At 45.4% G+C, this 27,933-nt stretch overlaps 1 protein-coding gene across 10 annotated transcripts in view; it reads right to left on the bottom strand.

The window, feature by feature from the left end:
- Positions 1-27,933, bottom strand: part of CELF2 (CUGBP Elav-like family member 2) — a 554,881-nt gene that overhangs the window by 70,074 nt on the left and 456,874 nt on the right. The window lies entirely within an intron of this gene.

Here is a 27,933-nt window from a genome sequence, read left to right as displayed (position 1 = left end):
CAAGCTGGGTCCCACAGTGGGCTGGGCCCCCTACTCCTCCTCCCTGCCATGGCCAATGAGCACAGGATCACCAGCTATTGCTGTGAGGGTTCTCTGAAGAGACAGGTGCTCATGATAGGCATTTTATCTCCACAAGCAATGCTCTCAGGGCATTTTCTCAGGCACGAGGAGACATTATTACATGGGCTCTGTGGGAGTAGCTGAATAAGGGGGGGTTTTGTGTGACTGAAAGTAGCCCCCCAAACCCTCAGCCCTGGCTGCATGGAGATGCTAAGGGGCTGGTGAAATCAGACCTTTCGGAAATAGAGCCTGGCTCAAGACAGGAAAATTGATTTAATAGATTTCATCAGGTTTGCATTTCTCTGAAGAAAAGCATCTTCTGAAGATTTCTTTGGCTGCCCTTGGATGCCTTTCTCTTTCCCCACTTGCTTGGAGCACAGCATGCACTTACAGGGGAAGATGCTGGATGAGCTGGTGGTCTCTATTTAGCTTTAATTGTTCGAAAGCAAGTGCAACTGAATGAAAACGGAGACTTTAAAAACTTCCTCACAAAGCAGGGGATGTGAGGACCAAGCCAGTTCCTGAGCAGTGGGTGGCTGTGTTCTGGTGATATCTGAGTAGTTAGTGTCCCACTCCACAGGCAAAAGGGCTTTGTCACAGACTACTGAGGGACTTCTCCTTGGCTCTGGTGCTCTTGAGAGGAAGGGCTGTGTCTCGTTGTCCTTGTTAGGGAAAGCAGAACACGGATCCCATGACAGCTTCTCTGTGGCATGTCACAGAGCCATCCCTGTCTCCTCTGCCACCCTGGCAGGAAGCCACCTGGGGGGTGGGAGCATGACAGCCCTTCCACGCAGCCCCCAACCCTTTGCCCTGCCTCCTAGAGGACCATAGGCTTGTCTTCCCTCCTCCTACCGCACTCCCTGGACTCCGGGACTGGGCTTCCCCTCCCTGGTGCTCAGAAAGGCAGCTCTCCCAAGGGACCTGATGTTCCCTTTCCTGCCTGGGGAGACCTTCAGTTCATCACAGAGAAGCCCAGCTGCAGCTCATGAACATGAAAACCAGGGCACTGGCTTGGCACCACACCATCACCCACAGCTCGGAGCTGCATGTGCCCTTGCAGCAGCTATCACTGCCTCCATGATGGGTGTCATCATATCACATGACAGCCATGAAGCTGAGCCCCTGGGGCCACCAGCACCCAGTTACCTCACTCTCTGAGCTCCAGCCACAAGCCACAGCCATCTTGTCCTAGCCACCCTGCCCTGGTCCATCCTGACTACTGCCAGCTCAATGCACACAGGGCAAGCTTGGGAGAGGTCTGGGGTGGGGGGAGGCTGAGGAGGAGGGCCACGGGGTGAGGAGGTGGCAGGCTTCATAGATGGGATAGCCCATGCTGAAAGCCCAGGCCACCACCAACTGATGAGCTAACTACCTTTAACACGAGATTCAATAAAACATGCCATTTTAACCTGAAATGGGCCTTACCAGGCTGTGATTCTGCAGCTCATTATTAGACCTCTCCTGCCCTTGGAGAGGTGGCCGTGCTGGCATATGCTACAAGCTGACTGCCCATCACATACTTACAGGGAGGAGAAGGGGAGGCAGATAGGAGGGGAACCACAGGTGAGTACCAGGGGCACCCAGCTGGCAGGGATGGGCTGGAGTTCCCCTCCCTGTGCCTGTGTGCAGACAGTCCTGCAGACTCTTCCTTGCTGGCTGCCCCAGGAAATGCTGAGAGCAGCCAGCTGCCTGAGTGCCTGGCAAACACATTTTCAAAAGCATCGCTGCCCACTGGAGGTACAGTGTCCTCTGTGAAAGATTGTGTTTTCAAGGGAGAGTTGGTGAAAGTTTAGAACCCAAGGCTGGCCAGGCCTCCCCATCTCTCTGGGATGGTGACACTCACCTGCATATGGGGGTGTGGGAAGTAGCCAAGATAGTTTTAAGAGCACTGATGATGGGGCCACAAAACTTTGGTGGTGGGGTAGTGTGGAACTATGCCTTGTAATGTTTAAATTCTGTAAACCATTATTAAATCACTAATATTTTTAAAAAGAATGTTAATGAGTTGTAATGACTAAAGACTTGAATTCATGATTTTTTTTTTTTTGCCTCCAGGGTTATCGCTGAGGCTCGGAGCCTGCACTACGAATCCACTGCTCCTAGAGGCCATTTTCCCAGTTTTTGTTGCCCTTATTGTTACTGTTATTGCTGTTGTTGTTGGATAGGACAGAGAGAAATCAAGAGAGAGGGGAAGACAGACAGAGAGAAGAGAAAGACAGATACCTAGTGACCTACTTCACTGCTTGTGAAGCGACCCCCCTGCAGGTGGGGAGCCGGGGGCTCGAACCAGATCTTTATTTATGATGGTCCTTGCGCTTAGTGTCGTGTGCGCTTAACCCACTGTGCTTCTGCCTGGCCCCTCATTTTTAAGAATGGCAGCAGCATGGCAAACTTGGCAAGCATCTCTGAAAAACTGTAAAAGACTAAAATAGTGTGTTGAATAACTTAAGACCTTTACCATTTTACCAGTTTGATTATCTGGTGAGAACAGTGGGCAGTTCAGCCAATTCTGGTGAAAATGGAGATGAGACCTCCCCTTTCTCAATTTCCCCAGCCACATGTTGCAGACTCTTTGTGTCTGCTCACCAACCAAGGTAGAGATGGGGTATGTGGATGCAGCAAGACGGAGACAGAAGCTGAGCAACTTAAGCCAGTCACAGAGCCTGTCAGCAAGGAATGGGTGGCGTGAGCTCAGGACTAGAAGGTGGGGAAGAAGGCTCCTACTCCCACATGTCCACAGCTGAGTCACAACAGAGCTTGGGCTTTCTAGGAATCTATATACCCCCACACTTCCAGGGTACATGCAGCCTGCCTCAACCTATAGCTTTCCTCCCAATCAGAAAGGCACATATAGAGGGCCCAGGGGGTAGCGCAGTGGGTTAAGTGCACATGGCACAAAGCGCAAGGACCAGTGTAAGGATCCCGGTTCGAGCTCCAGCAATGGGGTCGCTTCACGAGTGGTGAAGCAGGTCTGCAGGTGTCTATCTTTCCCTCCCTCTCTCCATTTCTCTCTGTACTATCCAACAACAACAACAACAACAATAATAACCACAACAATGATAAAACAACAAGGGCAACAAAAGTGAAAAAAATAGCCTCCAGGAGCAGTGGACTGTGGTGCAGGCACCGAGCCCCAGAAATATTCCTGGAGGGAAAAAAGAAAAAACGAAAGGCACATATACATGTATATGGCAGAAGCGTGTGTGTGTGTGTGCGTGTGTGTGTGTGTGTGTGTATGGTAGAAGTGTGTGTGCGTGTGTATGGTAGAAGTGTGTGTGCGTGTGTGTGTGTGTGTGTGTGTATGGTAGAAGTGTGTGTGTGTGTGTGTGTGTGTATGGCAGAAGCGTGTGTGTGTGTGTGCGTGTGTGTGTGTGTATGGTAGAAGTGTGTGTGTGCGTGTGTGTGTGTGTGTATGGTAGAAGTGTGTGTGTGTGTGTGTATGGTAGAAGTGTGTGTGTGTGTGTGTGTGTGTGTGTATGGTAGAAGTGTGTGTGTGTGTATGGCAGAAGCGTGTGTGTGTGTGTGTGCGTGTGTGTGTGTGTGTATGGTAGAAGTGTGTGTGTGTGTGTGTGTGTGTATGGTAGAAGTGTGTGTGCGTGTGTGTGTGTGTATGGTAGAAGTGTGTGTGCGTGTGTGTGTGTGTGTATGTATGGTAGAAGTGTGTGTGTGTGTGTGTATGGTAGAAGTGTGTGTGTGTGTGTATGGTAGAAGTGTGTGTGCGTGTGTGTGTGTGTGTATGTATGGTAGAAGTGTGTGTGTGTGTGTGTGTGTATGGTAGAAGTGTGTGTGTGTGTGTATGGTAGAAGTGTGTGTGTGTGTGTGTGTGTGTATGGTAGAAGTGTGTGTGTGTGTGTATGGTAGAAGTGTGTGTGTGTGTGTGTGTGTGTATGGTAGAAGTGTGTGTGCGTGTGTGTGTGTGTATGTTAGAAGTGTGTGTGTGTGTGTGTGTGTGTATGGTAGAAGTGTGTGTGTGTGTGTGTGTATGGTAGAAGTGTGTATGTGTATGGTAGAAGTGTGTGTGCATGTGTGTGTGTGTGTGTGTATGGTAGAAGTGTGTGTGCGTGTGTGTGTGTGTGTGTGTATGGTAGAAGTGTGTGTGCGTGTGTGTGTGTGTATGGTAGAAGTGTGTGCGTGTGTGTGTGTGTGTGTGTGTATGGTAGAAGTGTGTGTGTGTGTGTGTATGGTAGAAGTGTGTGTGCGTGTGTGTGTGTGTGTATGGTAGAAGTGTGTGTGTGTGTATGGTAGAAGTGTGTGTGTGTGTGTGTGTATGGTAGAAGTGTGTGTGTGTGTGTGTGTGTATGGTAGAAGTGTGTGTGTGTGTATATGGTAGAAGTGTGTGTGTGTGTGTGTGTATGGTAGAAGTGTGTGTGTGTGTGTGTGTATGGTAGAAGTGTGTGTGTGTGTGTATGGTAGAAGTTTGTGTGCGTGTGTGTGTGTATGGTAGAAGTGTGTGTGTGTGTGTGTATGGTAGAAGTGTGTGTGTGTGTGTGTGTGTATGGTAGAAGTGTGTGTGTGTGTGTGTGTATGGTAGAAGTGTGTGTGTGTGCGTGTGTATGGTAGAAGTGTGTGTGTGTGTGTGTATGGTAGAAGTGTGTGTGTGTGTGTGTGTATGGTAGAAGTGTGTGTGTGTGTGTGTGTGTGTGTATGGTAGAAGTGTGTGTGTGTGTGTGTGTATGGTAGAAGTGTGTGTGCGTGTGTGTGTGTGTGTGTGTGTATGGTAGAAGTGTGTGTGTGTGTGTGTGTATGGTAGAAGTGTGTGTGTGTGTGTGTATGGCAGAAGTGTGTGTGTGTGTGTGTGTGTGTGTATGGTAGAAGTGTGTGTGTGTGTGTGTGTGTATGGTAGAAGTGTGTGTGTGTGTGTGTGTATGGTAGAAGTGTGTGTGCGTGTGTGTGTGTGTGTGTGTATGGTAGAAGAGTGTGTGTGTGTGTGTGTATGGTAGAAGTGTGTGTGCGTGTGTGTGTGTATGGTAGAAGTGTGTGTGTGTGTGTGTATGGTAGGTGTGTGTGTGTGTGTATGGTAGAAGTGTGTGTGTGTGTGTGTATGGTAGAAGTGTGTGTGTGTGTGTGTGTGTGTGTGTGTGTGTATGGTAGAAGTGTGTGTGCGTGTGTGTGTGTGTGTGTGTGTGCGTGTGTGTGTGTGTGTTCGTTCCAGCCCCATCTGTAACTGGTACTGGTGCAGGCCAAGGGGAGCTATCAATTGTTCCCTGAGGGGAAATCATGATTCTAAGGCCGTGTCATGAGTCAGTACTACAGTCTGTGTGTGACAAAGTGAATCTGAGTGGCTCCCTGCATAGACTGTCACCTCTACCAAAAGGGCAGGGCAGCTGGCGTGATGGTAACTGACTGACTGCACACACCTGTTTATCTGAGCATGCATGGCCTTGGCAATTCCGAGCACTGAGCACACAATTGTCCTTGGGAGAGGAACAGGACTCATCTGTGATTGAGTCACTGTGTCCTTCCAAATGGCTTTTTTGTGTGTTGCTACTAGCTGTGTTGATACCAAAGGTGACGAGAAAACCTGCAGCTGGTATCAGCTGACATGTAGTTTTGTGAAAGTGAGCAAAGCCCAGAAACAAAGGAACCTATTCCCATCTTCTTTTCCTGTGGGGAGCTCATGAGGGAGGTACCGACAAACGCTAGAAGAAGAAGAGGGAGGTAACCCTCTCCTCCATTGGAAATGAGTGACTATTTCTGCCTGATGGCCACCAAGCATGGGACTGCACACCAAATGCTCAGCAAGATCCTCTCCCATTCATTCTTTCATGGCACCTTGGAGCTTCCCAGAGGAAACTATGGAAAAGTCCCAGGTGAAAGCTAAGAGCATATACTGGAAGAAGGGGGCTTGCTTACTTATGTGGGAAGCAGATACAAGTGCGATTTAACTCCCAGCTTTTTCCCACTTCTACGAATAATCCCACAATGGAAAAAAACGTAATGAATTTGGAACTTTATCTGGCTTTGGCTTCTTAGGCTTCAAGGTAGCCTTTTTCTCTTTCCTCTTTAGATAAACTATTCATGTGTGAGAGTAAGAGATTAGAGCACCACTCAGCTCTGGTTCGTGTTGGGGACTGCATCTGGGGCCTCAGGCATGCAAATCCTGTGCTCTAGTGCTGAAGACATTACATATAGAAATATATATTTCTATATTACATAGAAATCTTCAGTCCTAAGGCATCCTTTCCTGCTGCAGTGACACTACCTATCTCCATCTCAGCTGAAATCATGGGGCATGCTGGAGGAGGAAGAAGGCACAGTGGAATAACCATTTAGTCCTGACAAAAATTAAAATCAAACAAAATAAATAATAGAAAATATTGCAGGAAAATTAGATTACTCTGGGTGGAATTCTAGGAGGGGAATTTGGAGTCTGTTATGGTGATTAAATCATCATCTCTGACAGATTACTCTAATGGGCTGTCAAATAACATTCCACAGCCCCATCTGTAACTTGGTGTCCGGGTTCCTCAGCCCCAGTTGCCTCCAGTGTCTGCAGCACATACAGACTCAAGGAGCCGCAGCTGGGCCATCGTCCTCCTCACCAGCTGTGACTAGGTCTGTGCTTTCACACTAACTAATAACACACACTTCCATTCTGCTTTAGCTATTCTTAAAATCAGGAGGGCTGGGCATACCTGGTTAAGCACACATTTTGCCAAGTGTAAGAACCTAGATTTTTGCCTCTGCTCCCACTTGTAGGGGGGGAAGCTTCACAAGCAGTGAAGCAGGCTTGCAGGTGTCTCTTTTTCCCTCCCTTCCTCCCCTCCATCTCACTTTCTCTCTGTTCTAACAAATAAAATAGAAAAGAAAAAAAAGGAGGGGAGAAAGTCAATGAAATCCACCAGAGTGGTGGATTCGTTGTACAGGCACCAAGCCCCAGCAATAAATTCTGGTGGCAAAAAAAAAAAAAAAAAAAAAAAGGAAATGAACTGCAAAACCATTAGACTTAATGGAGGAAGCACAGGGTGGTAGGAAAGCCCGGGCATCGGCTCACCTGGCAAAAGCACATGTGTGTTCAGCCCTGGGTTTGAGGACTGGCACCACACAGTAGCACCATGGACAGTACCGGGGTGGGGGGAGGAGCTCCATGAGCGGCCAGCCAAGAGCTGCTGCGTTCCTCCTCTCTTGGAAGTGAGGAAATTGTGTGGGGAGACTGCTCAGCAGTATAGTATGTCTGTGTGTCTGGGCTCAATACCCAGTACAGCAGAAAAATGGGACATGGACATGGGGCTTCTAGAAGCATGGCTACTCAAGAAGAATGTTAGTCCTCTCTTGGTTGAGTTTCTCTGGCCCTACTACAGTGTGTTACTCAGAGAGGTAGGTAGACCTAGGACATCTGCTAAGCAGCTGTCAGACCTGGGCCTTGGTGAGCAGTTCTAGGCTTTTTGCTTCTGCTCCCCACCTTCAGGAGGAAGCGTCATGAGAGGTGAAGCTGGTCTGCAGATGGCTCTCTCTTTTCCTCTCTATCTTCCCCTGCCCCTCTCAATTTCTCTCTGCCACAGCAGTGCTGTGAACAGAAAGACAGTAGTCTCTTCCACACCCTCTTCCCACTCTTTCATAATATCTTTATGATATAATAAAATTTTGGATCCAGTCTGCTCCGAGATAAAAGTGGGGAGGAGTTAAAGCAAAACTTGTTAAAACTCAAAAAGACTACCTAGTTGGTCTCGAATTCTCTACTCAGGTCAGGATGACTGAATGACAGACTAGAAGGAGTAAAACGGAAAAGGTCAGTGGGTATAAGAGAATGCTGGGAAGATTCGTTGTTTGCTCTGGCAACATTAGGGCAGTTCCATGTTCAACAGAGAGTGCAAGAGATGTTCTGGGACAGCCAAAGCCATCAACAGGCAAAAATGAAGAGGAAGACAACTGCTCTCATCACTGAGCAGGATGTATACAGAGTCTTTCATATATATATATATTTTTATTTATAAAATGGAAATATTAACAAGACCATGGGATAAGAGGGGTACAATTCCACATAGTTCCCACCACCAGAACTCTGTGTCCCATCCTCTCCCTTGAAAGCTTTCCTAGGGAGTCGGGCTGTAGCGCAGGTGGCGCAAAGCACAAGGGCCGGCATAAGGATCCCGGTTCGAACCCCGGGCTCCCCACCTGCAGGGGAGTCGCTTCACAGGCGGTGAAGCAGGTCTGCAGGTGTCTATCTTTCTCTCCCCTTCTCTGTCTTCCCCTCCTCTCTCCATTTCTCTCTGTCCTATCCAACAACAACAACAACAATAATAACTACAACAATAAAACAAGGGCAACAAAAGGGAATAAATAAATAAAATTTAAAAAAAAAGAAAGCTTTCCTATTCTTTATCCCTCTGGGAGCATGGACCCAGGATCATTGTGGGGTGCAGAAGGTGGAAGGTCTGGCTTCTGTAATTGCTTCTCCGCTGAACATGGGCATTGGCAGGTCAATCCATACTCCCAGACTATCCAGAGAGCCTTTCAAATAGGATTTCTTCTCTCCCTCTCTCAACTTCAGTGTCACTTTATTGAGGGAATGCTGGTTTATAGAATTGCTGTCACAGGGTATGTTGTTACTTCTCCCCAAGATAAGCATCAGTACTGCTTATCCATTTTACTACCAAGTATACTAAGTGGGTTCAAAATACAAACATGAAGTTATAAAAAATAAAATACAGTATATGCTGGTCCTTGCACTTGGCACTGTGTGCACTTAACCCACTGTGCTACCGCCTGGACTCCTTTTTTTTTTTTTTTTTTTTTTTAACATATGGTACACCTCATCTTATATCAGCAGGGAAATGAAAATGGGTGAGAACAGCAGTAAATTAAATCTCTTTTTTTTTTAAGATTAATGCTATTAACGAGTTAGCCAGAACATCACTTTGCTATGGAATATGTTTTTTTTTTTTTTGACTATGTAATTGTCTTCCAAAATTAGCAATGGATGCTCTGAGAGTCATCCTTCCAGATGTTACCCAGATGTGAAATCAGACATGCCACTTCACTGAGCCATGGAGAATACACACTTAAGAAAACACCTGCCCAGGGCATTGAGTGGTTTAATGACCTGGCATTTCATTTATGCTTCTGATAGTACTACAATTCCCCACACAGCAAACTCGGTATCCTCTTGTATTTTAGACACATACATCGACAGAAATAAGCTGGAATGGCCACTGCTGAGCTCATCTCCCAAACAGCCTTGGAATGAAAGAGGATCCAGCCTTGCAGGCTCATTGGGGCCTTCCACAATACCAGCCATGTTCAGGTCTCCTGATTTCCAGCTCTCAACTCTCAGCCCCCAGTGACCTGCGATGGGCCCTGCCTGTGCTGTGAGCTGAGGGCCAATGCCCCTGCACACTCATCACTGAACTCTACAGTGTGTTGACCTAACTTGCCTCCTGGGCCCTTGGGGCCTGTTCACTCTGATGGCCACATCCACATCCTAGTTGCACAGGATATTGCAACTCTGACTGTCCCAGCTACTGCTACAGGGATGGCCTTGACTCAGACTCCTTTAGCCATCCCAGATCTCATCCCTTGAGGAAACAGCCTCTGGACATGAGAACTGCCCAGATTGCACTGAGCTCTGATCAGTCAAGGGTAAGTGTAGTGCTTGCTGAGACAGTGCTCACACTCACACCACCTCTTGGGGTGGGGGACACTATCTTTCCAGATCTCACCCCATCATGCTGGCTTGGCTTCAACTGGCTTACTTTTATTCCCCTTGGAAGTCTCCATTTGGATCTATCGCCTCCAAATTTCTTATGTTTCTTTGTATTTCCATGTGGTTCCCTCAGCTGGCTCCTTGTTCAAGTTCAAGATGCCTACATGGTCTCCTTGTGATTTCCAAACTATCTTTTATGCCACTGCCTGCCTATTTGACTATAGTTGGGTCTAATTATTTCTCATCCCTGCTTCTAAAAACGTAAGTCCATTCTCTGCCCAATTAAATTCCTGTTCCTTGGCTTGTCTTTCAAGAAATTCTACATGGAAACCCCTAATTTCCACTTTAGTATTATTTCTCATTTCTTCTCTCCCTCTCCCCCTTCCTTATTTGAGGGAATGCTGGTTTACAGAATTCCTATCACAGGGTATGTTGTTACTTCTCCCCAAGATAAGCATCAGTACTGCTCATCCATTTTACTACCAAGTACACTAAGTGGGTTCAAAATATAAAGTTATAAAAAATAAAATACAGTATATGCTGGTCCTTGCACTTTGCACTGTGTGCATTTAAGTCTCTTTCTTTCTTCCTTTCTCTCTTTCTCTCTTTCTTTCTCTCTTTCTTTCTTTCTTATCTAGGTTTATCACTGGAGCTTAGTTCCAGCACTATGAATCTACTGCTCCTTGCAGCCATTCCCCCACCCCTCTTTTTTTCTATTTTATTCAGCAGGACAGAGAGAAATTGAGAAGGGAGGAGGGAGATAAAGAGGGGAAGAGAAAGAGACACCTGCAGACCTGCTTCATCACTTGTGAAGTGTCCCCACTGTAGGTGGGGAGCAGGGGCTGGAACCCAGGTCCTTGCGCCAGTCCTTTCGCATAGTACTATGTGTGCTTAACTGGGTGTGCCACTGCCTGGCCCCATCGTTACTTCTCATTTGTTCAACTCTTCTAGTCAAATTTGATGTCTTCCTACTAGTGAAACTTCCACAATATGCTCATTGACAAAAAGGTATGGTGAACATTTTCAAGGATACAAACACAGAATACCCTCTGCCAAAGTAACTTCTGTGTATTTGTTATACAGAAACATCTGCATGTCCAGTTATAAGGTTCAATCATGGAGGCTGCCATTTTTGCAGGCCGACTAGTGACAGCGGTGTATAGTATAATCTCATATGTTGCATAGCAGTGAGATGGTAGCATCGTCTTTTCAGATAACTCACAGAAAGCCCCAAAGTTGAATTCACGTAGGCTCTCTCCTTTGTAAGGCCTGAGAGTTTTCTAGAGACTCATCTACAATCTTTACATGTTGCACAAAGTTAAATGAAACACGAACAATATGGTGTACAAACAATGCTACTCTCCAACCATCTGCAGAATTGAGCGGTACTTCATGTACAACCCAAGACACCCAGCACCTTCATGGAGAGCTTCAATGCACTGTTGAGATTAGCGGTGCTTTGTCCAGTAATCTTCAGCTCCCTCTCAACTTTAAGGCAAATTAAAGCCACCACAAGGATACCCCCCACCCCCAACAAGCAAATCTTTAAAACCTGTAGTTCAAAATGAATCTGAAAAATTTAAGATGAATGTGTTTTATTTTGAACCTTTTGACAGGAATGTAGGCATTTCGTCAAATCAACAGAAAAGCACCGGTGAATTTTGTATTCTAATGATCTTTCCAAAGCTTAGCTTCTGAGTCCTAAGTTGTTTGAGTTGCTTCACCAGCCACGTTTATTAATTAGTGTCTAACATTTCCATCTCTCTGCAAGTTGCAACCTCTCATTAAAAATGCATGATTTGATTGGCTTAGGAATGACAACTTCATTTACAATAGACAAAAATACCATACCTCAAAACTCAACAGTCTTTTCATTTATTTATCTAACTACCTCCAAGGCCTTTGGGATTTGTGTTAACTAAGTGAATGAAAGTAGATAACCAGTGTAATTTTCCTTTCCTAATCATGTTTAGGCAAAAACGATTAAGCATCTCTCTTTTTTTAACAGACAAGGTCTGAAAAAAAAATTGTTTCCTACTAAAAATAGATGTGGCAAGTCCAGAAAAAAAATGCCTCTGGGGCTATTTCATATTACTCATGCTTAAAATGCAAACCCATTAAACATCTGAGTAAGACATCTGATATTGTTCTTTGCAGCTATATTTACCCATCTTATCTTCCGCAGAGTACTAAACTTTGGCTGAGATTTTGCCAAATGAAGATCTCTCCTCCAGTGTTGCTAATTCTTTATGAATTAGGGTTTAATTTCACTATCTCATTTTGATTTCCACCTTCTACTCTAATGTGTGAGCTCATTTACCAACTTTGGAAATGACTTGTTGACAGAGCTCAGGGAAATTGTGATGATGGTTCAATTGTTCTATAAGTACTCTTATCTCGAAGCTCAGTCTTCTACAGATCAAGTTCAAGCCTCAGGCTTTAAATATGTGGCACAAAACCAAAGTCTAAATACCAATGGTAAACTTAGAAGAGGAGTACAGGAGACCAGAACAAGGTGGAACTTTTATATTCTGGAAATATAGATAGAACCCTTCACTGAGAGCACTTAATCTGCAATGATAAGTTTCCCAATTTGATGATTTCTCACTTTTCTGGATGTACACTACTGAATGTGACCTTTGGAAACTTGGGCCGTCTGAAGTCTGCTTTGCAGTAGAAAGGCTATTACAGTTAGCACTATGAGAATCCTGACTTGGCCATTTCCACATGCTTACATACCTTACCTCTCTAAGCCTCAGTAAAACACTGGTTGTGGGAGCAAGGATCATATCAGAAATGTCCTTAGGCTGGAATAGTTTATGAGCAGGAATGTCACGGTGGTTGAAGAAAATGAGAGGGACAAATTGGAGGTTGGATTTCACCCACTAAAGACAGCAGTAGCACCTATTTGGTCCCTGCCAGAAGACACAGCAAAGTTCACACACTCCCACAGTGTGCTGAGGATGATCCCTGCACCCTCTGACTGTAATTCTACCCCTTTGCCCCCATTCAAGAAAGCATTTGGAAGACCTACAAGTGCAGTTTAATTAGAGGGATCACCTCAAGTCCCCCTAATCCCTCCTGCACTTTTATTAGATGCGATGATAACTGAGACGTCCCAACTGACAAAGGTGGCAAAATTTGAGAGATGTTACTAAAGCAGAAGAGGATTTTCTCACTTAGGGGAAATGGGGTGCAGAAAGGGGAGACAAGAGGAAGAGAAGTGGAGGGTGATTTCTCGTTCTCCCACTTGGTTGGTCCACCCAACCATTCAGGCAGGTAATCCATGAGGAGAGCCTGCCTGGATGGGAATCTAGGTTTAGGATTTAACAGATACTTCACTTCCAAGACACAAATGTGGGAGCGTGTGGCCCACAGGAGGTAGTAGAACTCATGGCAATAAATGACAGAGACCAGAGGAAATCTGGTAACAGGATGGCACAGGAGTAAGAACAGAAGCCCAGGGCACATCCACAGTTAATGTGGCTGCTTGTCTGCTTATGAAAAACATCAGATATATTTTTATTGGGAGAAAGTATGTTAATAATTTTCTTTCCCTCTATAACAGGTATGGGGAAGGCACAGGGCTGAGATCTGCCAGCTCTATCTCTATTCTAGCTCTGCTCCCAACCAGCTTCTCCAGTGCTCCAAGATTTTTTTTTTAAATTTATTTATTCGGGGTCGGGCGGTGGCGCAGTGGGTTAAGCGCATGTGGCGCTAAGCACAAGGACCGGCGTAAGGATCCCGGTTCGAGCCCCTGGCTCCCCACCTGCAGGGGAGTCGCTTCACAAGCGGTGAAGCAGGTCTGCAGGTGTCTATCTTTCTCTCCCCCTCTCTGTCTTCCCCTCCTCTCTCCATTTCTCTCTGTTCTATCCAACAATGAACAGCATCAACACTGGCAATAATAATAACCACAATGAAGCTACAACAACAAGGGCAACAAAACGGGGGAAAAAAAATGGCCTCCAGGAGCGGTGGATTCATGGTGCAGGCACCAAGCCCAGCAATAACCCTGGAGGGGAAAAAAATTATTTATTTATTTATTCCCTTTTGTTGACCTTGGTTTTATTGTTGTAGTTATTATTGTCATTGTTATTGATGTTGTTGTTGTTGGATAAGACAGAGAGAAATGGAGAGAGGCGGGGAAGACAAAGAGAGGGAGAGAGAAAGATAGACACCTGCAGACCTGCTTCACCGCTTGTGAAGCAACTCCCCTGCAGGTGGGGAACCGGGGACTCAAACCAGGATCCTTACTCCGGTCCTTGGGGCTTTGCACCCCGTGCACTTGACCTGCTGCGCTACCACCCGACTCCTTCCAGTGCTCCAAGCTTCATGGCAGATCCAACCTTCTCTTCCATAAATCAGTGCTAGGCTGAACCAGCATGGAACTTTGCAGAAGTCTGGGATACTGTTTCCCTCTTCCAATAAAGTGATTGAAAGTAACCACTAGAAATACTGAATATTTGCATTACCATAAAATCTGAAGAGCACATTATGTTGTGAGAAAAGAATCAAGATGAAATGTCTGTGAACACACTCAGGATTCAAATTGTAACATCTGTCCGACCAAATGCTTGCCAGAGGGATTGAAGGTCACAGGGGCTATTCTGGGAGCCAGGCACAGGGCACAGCTGACTCTGAGGCCCATCTCCTACTGGATGGGGGATGGCATGCAAAGTGTCCTTCCCCCTTGCTTCTCCCATATACAACACTGAGTGCCTCACTCCTATGAAACAAATAGCAGAAGCATAACAAGATGTGTCCTCACCCGAAACACTGGAGTTACTTGAGCTTTATCTATCTGTAATGACACAAAGTGAAAGAGAGCATAGCAGCAAAGCTTCCTTCAGTGTGGTGGGAGTTGGACTTGAACCTGGGTGGTACACAGGACAAAGTGGTGCAATAGCCAAGTGAGTGGTTCCATCTGTCTACTTGGGGAGTTATAAAAAAGTTCCAAGGCTAGACCCACAACCCCAGAGACTTATCTGACTTGCCAGGGTAGGGTGGGGGTGGGGTGTCAGGTGTGGTTTCAGAAGCTGCCCAGGTGAGTCTGTGGGGCAGCCAGAGTCACTGCTCTAGGTACAGATGAGGACAACACACTAGGCTCCTATCTAGTTAGAGAAGGTCACTTAGTAGCTACACGAGATTGTCCTTGATCTGCCAGAGCAATTTTCTCTGACAAGTCAGAGTCACTAAGGTTTAGCAGAATAGACTATGAGTTGAAGAGGCAATCAGAAGGAGAAAGCAAAGTAGTGATTACTCTTGATTATTTAAACAAGGCTAGGTACAATGCTCTTGGCACAGCATCCAAGACATAGTAAGTACTCAATAAATGCTCACTGTTCTTTTCAACTCAACACTTGTTATTTTCTTGAATTTGTCTAAATTATGAAACCCACTGAAAAATATCAGCGATGACAACGTTTTTAAAATCAAATTTTGCTAGAAAGGTACTTCTCATGCAGTTCTGCAACTCCTGTATATATATATGCGTGTGTGTGTGTATATATATATATGTGTGTGTGTGTGTGTGTGTAAATTACATAATTTAAAGAAACAATTACACAACTTAATGTCTACACTATGCAGTAATAGCATGACTTTCCTTCTTCCTAAACCCTCTAACTTGTTGCTGATTCCTCTATTGTGCCCAGGAGCCCAGATATTACTTAGTACAAAACAGCTGGCACAGCTGCTGGGTGTATTTTTAAATATTTTCTCTTCTGGACAAGTGACAGGACAGCACAGCAAGAGTTGAATCCACAGAGCAAAGATTGCCACAGACCAAAACCCACACTGCTGAGCTGAGCTGAGCTGAGCTGAGCTGAGCTGAGCTGAGCTGAGCTGAGCTGAGCTGAGCTACTCAGCTGACCCATTCAGGGGTGGAGCCAAGTTTCCAGGGAACCTGCCTGCCACTCTCCCTTGACCCTTCCTATCCCCCACTGGTGGCCACAAAGCTCTGGGTCTAACCAAAAGGGTGGAGGTGACAGCCTCACCCCTGTGACACACCCTCTTCTTCCCGGCCTCCTAATGCAGAAGTCAGTGTGTGGATCACAAGGAATGAAGTGCATAACCAGCCAGAATAGGAGGCTTCAGCATTGACGCTTGCCTTGCTTTCTGGATGAAAGCTGGACTGGGACTAATAGAAGGACCCCTGAGCTTCCAGAACTCCAGGGAAGAGAATCAGGCTCCTTGGTTGTGACCTTGATATGGATGGGGCTGGCGAGGGGACAGCTGGGGGCTGGGCACAGTCCTTCTATGATTTTGCCCTGACATGGGTGGGATGTTGGTGGGGGCGCTGATGCCTCATTTTCAGAAACAGGATTTAGACACTTCGCTGGATGTACCGACTTATCTACACAAGCTCTCAGGAATGGGCCTGGTTGTCCTTCAGAGCCCCCTGTGACCATGGAGGGGAGTGTGGGGGGAAGATCGGCATCCCAGTACCCCCTTTTGCCCTTCCCCCTGCAGACACAGAACAGAAAGGGGAGGCCATCTGGCTGGAGACAGGACATTAGGATGCAGATTGTGGATTGGGCCTGTGAGCCTGTGGATGCAGATAAAGCAAAGCACCCTAATAATAGGAATGCTAATGAGTCGGCCTTGGGAAAGCCACACTGCCCAGGAGCAGGGTGTTGCATGTCTAATCATGTTGGCAGGGCAAGGAGGACAGAGGTGGGGGCCTGGGACCCTCCTAAGGAGCCCACTCCATGCCTGGCCCAGCTGTGTGTGGGGACAGTTTCATGGCTCAGCCAGGCTGGACCAGGGTTCCTGTGTATGGTGGGGAGAGGGCAGAGGGCCCAACTGATTCCTGGGTCCACTTGACAAAGCTCCTCCAGGTGCTCTGTCCCTCCAAGGAGCTCACTGGGTGGCACCAATAGTGGCCAAAGAGCTGAGGGTTTGCAGCAGAGGCAGTAGACATGGTCGTTCAGGGCTAATCAGGCAATAGGAGGGAACTGGCTTCTTGCTTGAGGTTCCTTGAACCAGTGGGACCCTACGGGTGGTTTTCAGGGAGTGCTCATGGTGAGTAGACAGTCCCTGCACATCAGTGGCCAGAAATGGTGGCTTCAACACTGTGAGTTCCTAGGTGCCAGCCTACAACCTGGACCTGCTGCTTCTTTTCTTCCCCTTTCACTTCTCTTGTCAGTAAACTGGGCTGTGGGGACACACATCTGGAGGAGTTGCTGGGGTGATTCATGGTACTCTTCTCACAAGTACCCAGTGCTCCCGGAGACAGGACAGTGAATGGACGGACAATGGTCCTTTTTGTGTGACTTTCTCCTGCTGTGCTGAGCTGGCCTCCTGGGGGTCCCAAAGGTGTGGCCAGCATCAGGAGGGAGGCCACCTACAGGGGGCCACCTACAGGGGCCCAGCTCCTGGGGAGTTTTAACAACCCTGACTTCTAGTCCTAGTTCCGTCCCTGTTTGCCAGAGGGGAGAGCAGAGAGACTGGCTTAATCTCTGAGCACCTCTTGTCTGTGTAATGATATGAACGCTACCAGCACATCATTTGAACCTGCTGTAGGAGAGAAAATAAAGGACACTACAAATATAGGTGAGTAAGTGGGAGCAGGAATCATATAGATAATAGAGCCTCCAGCAATGCTGAAACCTCCTGGGTCAGACATCTTTGCATGTCAAACCAAGGCTATAATCCAGGAAGTGAACTGACTTGTTATATTCCTCACCTGCCCTTTTCTTTTCCTGCCTCTTGCTGCAAAGATTATGGGTGCTAAGTACCCTGCTGCTTCTCAAACAGAGGGAAGAGGAAAGTGTATGTTCAGAGACTCTATTTCTTTTATTGTTATTAGTGATTTAATATTGATTTTCAAAATTATAACAGGTATAATTCCACACATTTCCCACCACCAGAGCGCTGAATCCCCATTCCTTCCATTGGAAACTACAGTAGTTCTCTCAAGGTTACAGATACGGGTTGACTATTATTTCTATACCCATATGTGTGTGTGTGTGTGTGTGTGTGTGTGTGTGTGTGTGTGTGTGTATTTTTTTGTCCATTTTTTCCTACAGTCCTGTATCTCTTCCTTTCTAAGTCACACCTATACCTGTTATTACTTCTAAGTGTCCTTCCTTTTTTCCTCCTCTCTCAGGTTCCTGATGGAATTGGGGTTCGGAGGCCTCTGGTCATGTTACCCTAACATTTCTCCCCCTCTGGGTGTATGGACCAGAATTATTTTGGGGGTGCAGAATGTGGGAGAGTTGAGAGGATCTTAGTGGGCATCCAACTCATGAATGATCTGGATTTGTCTATACAAACACTCTAAAAGCAATGACCCATAACTGAGCCAAGTCTATCTTTGATCGACTTAGAAAATATTTTTTCAGGACTGGGGAGACAGTATAATGGTTATGCAAAAAGATTTTCATGCCTGAGACTTCAAGATCCCAGGTTCAATCCCTAGCACTACCACAAGATAGATCTGAGCACTGCTCTGGCTAAAAAAAAAAAAAAAAAAGTCCAGGAGGCGGTGCAGTAGATAATGTAGCAGTGGACTTTTATTTTTTTAAAAATTTATTTATTCCCTTTTTCTCTTTCTCTCTAGACATCCCACCCTAGCCCACCCCAGCCCACCCCATCTCATCCATCCAACCATCTATTTTCCTCTGTGGCTGATTGTTTCCAATAAACAAGACATCCCTGTAGATAATGCATGAAAGGTAGAAAAGACTGGAAAGGACTAACAATTGTTCAGTCCTGCTGCTTTGTGTTGCAGACAAGGACAGGAAGGGCTCTCATGTGTTTCTGAGTGTGGGTAGAGATGGGGAATGGTAGTGAGTGTTCTAAGCACTGACAGTGAAGCCAGCTGAGAACAATGGAGAGCACCAGAGAGAACAGTTGTCACCATGCCCCTCTCTATAGTCTCCCAGAGAACGGTGTTTTGTTTGTTATCCTTTCATCTCTAGGACTGGTGGGTGGTAACAACAGTGATGATATGGTCCTCAAACACTGCTTTATTATCGAAACACAGTTGATAGCTCACATCCTAACTCTAGGGGGAATGTTGTGAGCAGCTTGGGACAAGGGCAGGCTATAATAAGCAGGACAACAAAGTGATGTCCCTTTATTTGTCCCTTCCAGGGCCCTTCCCTACATTCATCCAGACTAGATCAGGCCCAGTGGGGGACTCTGAGACCTCCTCTCATCTTGGTCTCACTTCTGGGCTTAGCCTTTCTGTTTCTCAGTGGGATTTCAAGGAGAACCCTGTTGACACCTTCCCATGTCATATACTTTTTGTGACCTTGAACTTGACCCTTTGACTGCCCAGTCCACTTTAATTGGACACTGTCTCCAGACCTGTGTTCCATGCCACTGGAAAAGATGCAAGTTTTCATCAGCACAAGAGTACTACTTCCGTGCGTTAGCATGGGGACTACATGCTCCCAAGATAGAATCTCAACAGTTTTTCCAGTTTTATTTAAAAATACTTCTTTATTTGAATGTCCCCTTCCTCTGCAATCCCATCTGAGACCTTTAATCACAAACATAACTTTTTTCCCTCACTATCTCCCTTAGGAAATCTTATCCACCTTTGGAGAACTGAGGTCTTTGTGAGTGAACACAATTTTCCTACTTTACTATGGACTGACTGATCATGGAGAAATGAGAAATGATCATTTCTGAAATCTCTTAGTCACTGTGCCACTGGGCCAGACTACTGTGCCCTCATGTATCCACAATAAGATGCCAACAGCAAAGGCTCAAGGACATTCTGCACTGGGTCATGGCACCTGGCTCTCAAAGACCCTCACACCCATCCTACTGATTGGGCGTGTGCTGGCCTGTGTGAGGAGGCCTCCACGGTGGTCCGGCCCATGGTGGATCAGCGTTCTCCCCCAGTGCTGAATGGGCTGCTCAGTTCAATCACAATCAACATCTCACCACTGAGTGCTTCTCACCCATTTCCTGTGCCACACTTCCCTCCCTTGAATGGGTCATATGTGAGGTATAACTCTTCAGCTAAGCAGAGTCAAAGTAAGTGGACTGCCAATCAGAGTTACTGAGTGAATGGACAGGCAGCCCAAAGCTGAAGAGCTTACTGTTGAGGTGTTGGGGGCGACAGACACCCCACCAACCAGTGACCTCTTATGAAGAAACAAATTACACTCCTGCAGATCCTTTGGATCAGCCTGCAGACAGAAAACCACTGCACCAAGGTTTCTCCTGCCCCTGCCCCCTCCCTGGGCTGGGTCTGCATCCTGGGCCTTCCCCACCGGACCCCCCCCAGCTCCCTCCATAGCTAGCCATACTTGGTCTCTCTCCACCACTGCCTTTGCAAAAGTCATCATAACAATGAAATCCTTACTTCTGGTTAGCTTTGATTTCTTCTTATTTTTTCAAATATTTATTTATTTGTTTATAGTATAGACTGAGAGAAATTTAGAGGGAAGGGGGAGACAGAGAAGGAGAGAGACGGGGGCAGGAGGTAGCTCACCTGGTTAACAGCTCACATTACAGTGCACAAGGTCCCAGGTTTAAGCCCTTGGTCCCCACCTGCAGGGGGAAAGCTTCAGGAATGGTGAAGTAGGGCTGCAGGTGTCTCTCTGTCTCTTTCTCTATCTTCCCCTCCCTCTCAATTTCTGTCTTTATCCAATAATAAATAAACAAAAGAATTTTTTTTTAAAAAAAGAGCACCCCACAATGATCCTGGGTCCATACTCCCAGAGGTTTAAAGAATAGGGAAGCTATCAAGGGAGGGGACTGCATATGGAGCTCTGGGGGTGGGCATTTGTGGAAATGTATCCCTCTTATCCTCCAGTCTTTTCAATATTTCCATTTTATAAATAAAAAATTTAAAAAAAGAAAGAGAAGGAGAGACAGAGCACCTACAGCACTGCTTTACCACTCTTGAAGTTTTTTTCCCCTGCAGGTGGACACTGGAGTCTTGAACCCAAGTCCTTGTGTAACGTGCATTCAACCGTGTACTACTGCCCAGCTTCTGGTTTTGATTTCTACAGGACTTAGTGTTACATCAAACAACACAAGCATTTGAAGACTAGGTGCTCTGGGTTATTCTCTAGAGCCTACACTTGAGTCCCAGACCAAACTCTACAAACACCACCCTGAAGAATGCATGCCAGGTGTGGTGTGTGTCCTGACTTACACCTTCCATAGAAAACAGGTTTCATATGCTGGGTCACAATTGCGCAAGAATTCAGACCTACAGGATCCATCAAGAAGAAACAATGTCTTATATGCCCATTACTCTAGGGGCTCACAAAGCTTTATACACTTTAGCTCAGCTAGGCCCCACTCTTGTGCTAAGAAGGTGTGAAGAGGGACTATCACTGTGAGTGACAGCTCTTGAGCACCCTCACCCAGGCCCCACGAATTAGCCACGACTGTGACTCAGTGTCCACACTGGCACACAGACATACCAACCTATAGCCACAGTGCACGAACCCAGCTACAGAGCAGTTCTGAGTTTTCTGGCAGGCCAGAGGGAACAGGGGTTCTAAGCTGCATCTTCCTGTTTATTTAGTGGGAGCAGGCATCTGTGTGTGAAGCAAGTGACGTTCTGATACCCACACATAATAACAGGTCTGCACTTAGCTCACATTCTGGAGCATTTGAAATTAAACTTGACTCTTATGGAACTATTTCATAGAATTAACTCATTTGGGCATTAGGTGAACTTTATTAATGTACATACTTGATGTTTTTAGTTTTTTTAGTTTTATTTTGCCACCAGTGTTATCACCGAGGCTTAGTGTCTGCATGATGGATGAATCCACCACTCCTGATGGTTATTTATTAATTTTTTTATTTGATAGGACAGAGAAAAATTAAGGAGTAGGGGAGATATATACAGAGAGAGGAGGAAGGGGAGAGAGATCTTCAGCACTGCTGAGAGAGAGAGAGAGAGAGAGAGAGAGAGAGAGAGAGATACTTACTGCCCTGCTGCATTATTTGTGAAACTTCCCCTTTGCAGATGGCTTGAACCTCATCTTTATACACAGCAATGCATGGGCTCAAGTGGGTGTACCACCACTCAGACCCCCACTTAATATTTCATTAATATTTATTATGTATCTATTAATCATGAACCATGTGTAGGCTTAGTGGTTGGCTTTGCCTTGGGCCTTGAGTTGACTAAGTAATGAGTGGCATGGTTGCTACTGTGTTTCCTAGCACCTAGGATAGTGCCTGACAAATGAGAAACTCAGATAGCTGTGAAATGAGTCCATGAATGTTTTGTGTATTCTACATGTTATCTAATGTTAGGGACTCAAAGTTGTTCTGCCAGATGTTCTGGCCATTTGCCTTAGCAATTTTATGTATTAATTATTTTAAAGGCAAATTTGTTTTCCTATGCAGGGTATTCACTACTCCAAGCTAACTGTTACAGACAGAAATACAGAGAACATGAGAGGAGAGGGAGGGAGAGATGGAGGGAGGGAGGGAGGGAGAAAAGGAGGGAGAGAGAGAGAATGGCACTGCAACTTCCCCCACCCAGTGCAGTGGAAGTTGAGCTCAAACCTGGGTTGCATGCATGATAAAGTTGTTGCTTTCCTAGGTGAGCTACCTTGCCAACCCAGTGTCTGCACCATGGATAAATCCACCACTCCTGGTGGTTATTTATTAATTTTATTTTTATGAGAGCCAGTCAAAGATCAGAGCATTGCTCAACTCTGGCATAGACAGTGCTGAGGACTGAACCTGGGGCCTCAGGTGAACAAGTCCTATGCTCTACTACTGAGAAAGCTCCGAGGGTCCTTTCACAACAATTTAAAATAAAAGACATCTGAGAAAAAGAAAACAATGAAATCTGGACTTGACTTAGGTTTCTTTTTGAAACCTATTATGTGTATGTGTGTTAATTTACATCACATGAGAAGGGGCTGGATATATATATACACACACATATATATATATTTTTTTTTTTGGAGAGAATTTTATGACAGAGATGATGATATTCTTAGTATGATTTTAAGAATTTTAACAAGCATCAAGTACATATTAATAATTAGAAGAGGCAATTCAAAGATGACAAACACCTCAATAGGCAGACAGACTGAACTTGGGCCCAGTGAGAGTCATGCTGTACTGCTGGTATTGAACCCCAAAATTCCAATGGTCAAAGACACAAGGGACAAGTCCATGGAAGGTTGAGTTCAAGGCTGCCTGGGTGGAGGGGTGAGGGCCTTCCAACATCAGAAAGTGGTCTCTGACAGAGCAAGCCAGAAAAAAAGCTCATGTTCCTTCATGTGTGTGATCGCACCTGTGCTGAGGCCACGGTCTTTATAACATCTCCCTGGATGAGGCTCATTTGCTTTTATGTCTCCAATCTATGTGGAGTTCCTGTGCACACTGTGTGCATGTTATTACAAAGCACCTTTCAGTGCACTGCTGCTAAAATGGAGTGTGCCAAACAAATGTCCTCTTAGGGCAACAATTCCTTAGTATAAACCGCATTTAATAAAACTGGGAGCCATTAGAAAAGAGAGGGGTGGGGGAGAGAGGCATATTCAGAGAAAATGTCTGGGAGGAATTTGCAATTAATATTTTACAAGGCATTCAGATTTTACCAATTCATTCTTCCTGTTCACATAGAAGAGCTATATCCCCTCTGTTATTACACTCTGAATTAAATTAATTTATATGGTGAATGCTCAGGTGATACTACTGGTAGATGTTCCATCAGAAAAACCTGACTGCTAGTGACTATATGTGCTTGGGCCTTGAGAGAAGGCCACCAGGCATAGTGCCGTCTGTCACTGGCCCAGGGACACCTGGCCCTGACATCAGATTGCTGGGAAGATTGGGGTGGCTCTTCTTTGCCTCCACAGAGGTCTTCATGCTATGTTTTTAAATTAAGTTAAATTGGGTTGATGAAACCAAATGAGTCTTTAGAGTTGCCTTTCCAAGGATGATTTTCTCTCTGGGAAAAACAATGGGACACGATGACATTTCTATGGAAACATCATTCCAGTGAGGCTGGGCCTACCTGAAAGACTAAACAAAGGAAGCCCGGCCTGCAGTATTGTCAGGACAGAAGCAGTTGAAATTTGTCCCAGAACACAATGGTTTTGCTGTAGAGACCAAGCCCAGTGGCTCACTGAGTGGGCCTGTGGGTGTAGACACTGACAAGGCCTCCCCCATGCTTGTGAGCATCACTTATTAGTGGTCCTGGGAGTGTGTAGCTGGCACACAGCAGGCACTCAGTAATCACGTGTGATTTGTATAGTTAATGAAATATCATAATATGCTAATAAGGTACTGTGACTAGGATCTGAGTGTCAAGTCACTACTTCCAGAAGAGAATGGAATAAACCCAGGGGACGGACCCTGCACACTGCTTGGATTTGAGCTGTTCAATTTGCCCATTTTAATATTTTCTTTCTAGAACTTATAGTGAGCATTTCAAGAGCTGCCTCCTGGTGCAATTTCTTAGCCTTTATTTTAGAGACAATGACGAGGGAGAGATGAAGAGAGGGAGAGAAAGAGGAGCGAGGAGACATACCAGGGCACCATTCTACCATCACAAAGCCTGCTGGTGCTGTCCGTGGGAACCCCCATGCTGCTGGAGATCAAGTTCATGACCTCATGCATGGCAAGCTACTTGGCTCTACCACTGAGCTACCTCCCAGGAAGGTTGTCTTTACATCAAAACCACAGAGTAGACATACTTAACCATACAACAGACTGCCCCATCAACTCTCCCATGCTTAGACTATGCAAGTTCTTTACTTCCTCCAACAACAAAAGTGAGCCCCTAAACATGAATCAAGCTTGGCTGAACTGTGAAAGTTTACAGGAAATGTTGGGTAGTTGGAAAAGTCATGGCATGTTTATCTATGCAAAAGTGTGTCATGACTTTTCTGACAACCCAATACAACACTGACTACAAAGAAAAATTAAACAGAAAACCAATCCCCAAACGCAGTGCCATTTGATCTTGCTTTAAATGCAAAGTCTTGGACACTTTAGGGGGGAAAAAGGCACTTGCTGCCTTTTAAATGGATTTTTATCCACAGAAAAATGATTACAACCAGACAAGCTTTAAAGTGTCAGCTGGTGATTTATTTTTCTTTACCCCTTTTATTTTTTGCACAGAAAGAATTGAAGGCATATGGAAAAGTGCATCATTAGTTTCTTATTAATTTCATAATATGAAGGCACCCAGTTAAAATAGTAGTGCTGCAACTTTAAATTACCGAACTCACTTGGTATTTAATGAGAGATTTAGCTCAGCAGGGCTTCTGTTAAATTAAGCTGGGCCTTCACATCACAGTGGGAAACCAGGTGTATATTGGTTTAGAATTATGGAAATGTTGACTAATTCCAAGGCTTGTAATCAAACAGCAAGGCACCCTGTAATATTTTTTCCCCAAGAATATGCATTAATCTTTTATGTCTGGTCCCATTTCTTCTTGTCCACCCAAAGCCTCCAGCTGAAAGTAAACCACTTTCATGTTCTTTGTTTTTTTTTTTTTCCCCTGTAGCTGTTAAGGGTGATGTTGATCAGATAAATCCATACGTGAATGCGAGTTGTGGCAGTCTGCTCCCATTTGCCTAATTTGAAATGGCAAATGTAGCAACAGTGTGTGCTGGGAAGGTTCGGCGGCCACAAATCAGGCCTGACTGCTCAGAATTTTCATCTAACTTGCCTCAAGTAATTGGGCAGATGAAATTGAACTAGATAAAAAGACGACCCCCAGACAATCCACAAACCCTCCTTTCTAGCCCTAGAATTACTGTCCTTAAAAACAGGTCTTGAAGAGTATTGGTCCTGACATCTACACGCAGAATTTTTGAGGAAGAGAGGGGTGGGTGGTGGGTGGTGGTGGTAGAGGTGGAAAGATTTTGTTTTGCTACAGAAGATACTACCTATTAAGGAAGGGCTCAGTGAGATGCCACAACAGAAGCACATTCATTAGTTACTTTTTTTTTCTTTCAGTTTTTCCCAACAGGGGCAAGTCATCATTATGCTAAGTCTGAGTTTTTTTGAGAACTGCCTTCACGTATGAAGACAGAGTATTGGGTGCTGAGGGGGAGGAATCAAAATAAATGATGTATACATTCATTTAAAATAAGATGTGATGTAGCCCAACATAATGTCAATGCTATCTACCTATCTCTCAACAAATTTAGCATTACAAGTACCATTTTAGACCACACCAAGTAGGAATTTTTTAAAAAAATTTATTTTCCCTTTTGTTGCCCTTATTGTTTTCTTATTGTTGTTGTAGTTATTATTGTTGTTGTTACTGATGTCATTGTTGTTGGATAGGACAGAGAGAAATGGAGAGAGGAGGGGAAGACAGAGATGGGGAGAGAAAGATAGACACCTGTGGACCTGCTTCACCACCTGTGAAGCGACCCCCCTGCAGGTGGGGAGCCAGGGGCTTGAACCGGGATCCTTATGCTGGTCCTGAGCAACTGCTTGACCCCCCCCTCCCCAGGTAGGAATTTTATATGTAGACTCCTTTAAACCCCCCCCCCCCCAGAAGTATAAAGCACTTCTCAAAAGTAGTCTTGGGTTATTTTATTAGGATTGGGGAAATAGTGATTGTATTCACTGACTGGGCCAAGAAGTTTTTGTCTGCGTTGCTTCATTCAGTGATGTGACCTAACATTGAAGCCTCAGAGAATTTACACAGGGGAAAAAAACACCCATTTTACATGCAGAATTAAAGCTGAAATACTACTCTATGTCACTAAGCAAAGCTGTCTAAGGAAACAAACAAACGAACAAAAACACCTTGGGCCAGCTTCAGGAAGAAGTAACTAAATTAAATTAGAAGAATTTTGGTTCTGTATTCATTGCTTTTCAGAACGTCACACTTGAAAAGAAGGAAAAGCAAGGGGTGTACTTCAAGGCTCAAGTTCATGATTTACTACTTTTGGAAACCATGCCAGTTCTGCAAATGTCTCACCACCCATGATGTTTTCAGTGGTTCCAAAGTTAACTAAAGACATACTCTTTTCGGAGGGTGAAAAATGCAGATGTGTGCAGATGTTCACATATGGGGACATCTGTAGAGACAGCTGGCAAACACGAAGCTACAACTTGTTGTATGCTTTACATTGGGTTGTTCTAGATCTCCCCCGCCAAGAGAATTGGATCAGTCCAGTTAGTTTCGCGGGCCTGCTTGGCCCTGCCCCGAGGAACCCCGAGAGAGTTCCTGAGTTCCAGAGTAAGAGAGAGTGCTTGCGCCGCTGCAAAGAGACAGCAGAGTTCTGTTTGGTGATTAGTTTGGTTTAGTTTATGAATTGTTGTTCCTGAATAAAGAAATACAGCTTCCCTGCCCAGCCGTTGTCTCCACGTCTCTGTTACCCGCCCGTGAAGCTAGCCCGGCCAGCTGGAGCCACCGAATGTTAACAACAACAACTGGACCCTGAATACACGAGGGACATTGGTGTGATCTTTCTTTGATTCTTATCAAACCAAGTCTCACAGAAGTTGCTGTCACTACTGGCTGTAGGCTCTTCATTATTACTAAGACACATCATCACGTGGGTAAACTGACTCACCACAGAGGTTCAGGCCAGTGGGAAAATAGTCACACAGCATTGGAAGACTGACAGGGGCAGGCAACTGACAAAATCTCTCTCTCTCTCTCCATACACACACACACACACACACACACACACACACACACACACACACACACACACCTTTAGCAATAATGTGTTCTGATAAAGTAGCTATAAGAAATATCAGTTTACTTCTAGTGTATTACACTAATCATCAATATTACTGGGAAGGAAATGGAAAAAAACACACAAAACAGTAACCTTTGTATTTTCCATTCTCTATCAACATGAAGCCACAAATTGGGCATTAAAACATCAGCTTTGTTAACCACCATTGACTGTTTAGAAACCATTAGGAGGTTCTGTATTATGGTTGTACAGGGTACATTTTGTCCTTTCAAAAGAAAATCTAAAGACTCAATTTGAAAAGGGGCCCCTGGTGGGTAAAAGCTTTTCCTTTTTCCATTTGCTTCTCTTGGATGTGTTGTTCCCCACCCTGGGAAAAAAAGAAAAACACCTCCGCCCCCTCCCCACAACCTTTTCTGAAAGCTGCAGCTGCCCCGTGGGGTCACTCTGGTTCTCTAACTGGGGACATGCTATTTGCAGCTCTTCCTGTCAGCATGAATGCTGGGCCTTTTTGTGGGCCTGCCAGCTGGCCTGGTCACCACAGTGAGGACTGGCAGGGTCAGCATGGCACTCCTCAAAAGACCAGTCATATTTGGCACTCAGAG

Source organism: Erinaceus europaeus, chromosome 6 (genome assembly GCF_950295315.1).
Source record: "Erinaceus europaeus chromosome 6, mEriEur2.1, whole genome shotgun sequence".
NCBI lineage: Eukaryota > Metazoa > Chordata > Mammalia > Eulipotyphla > Erinaceidae > Erinaceus > Erinaceus europaeus.
Note: the sequence above shows the minus strand (reverse complement) of the source record. Positions and strands in the feature narration are given on the sequence as shown.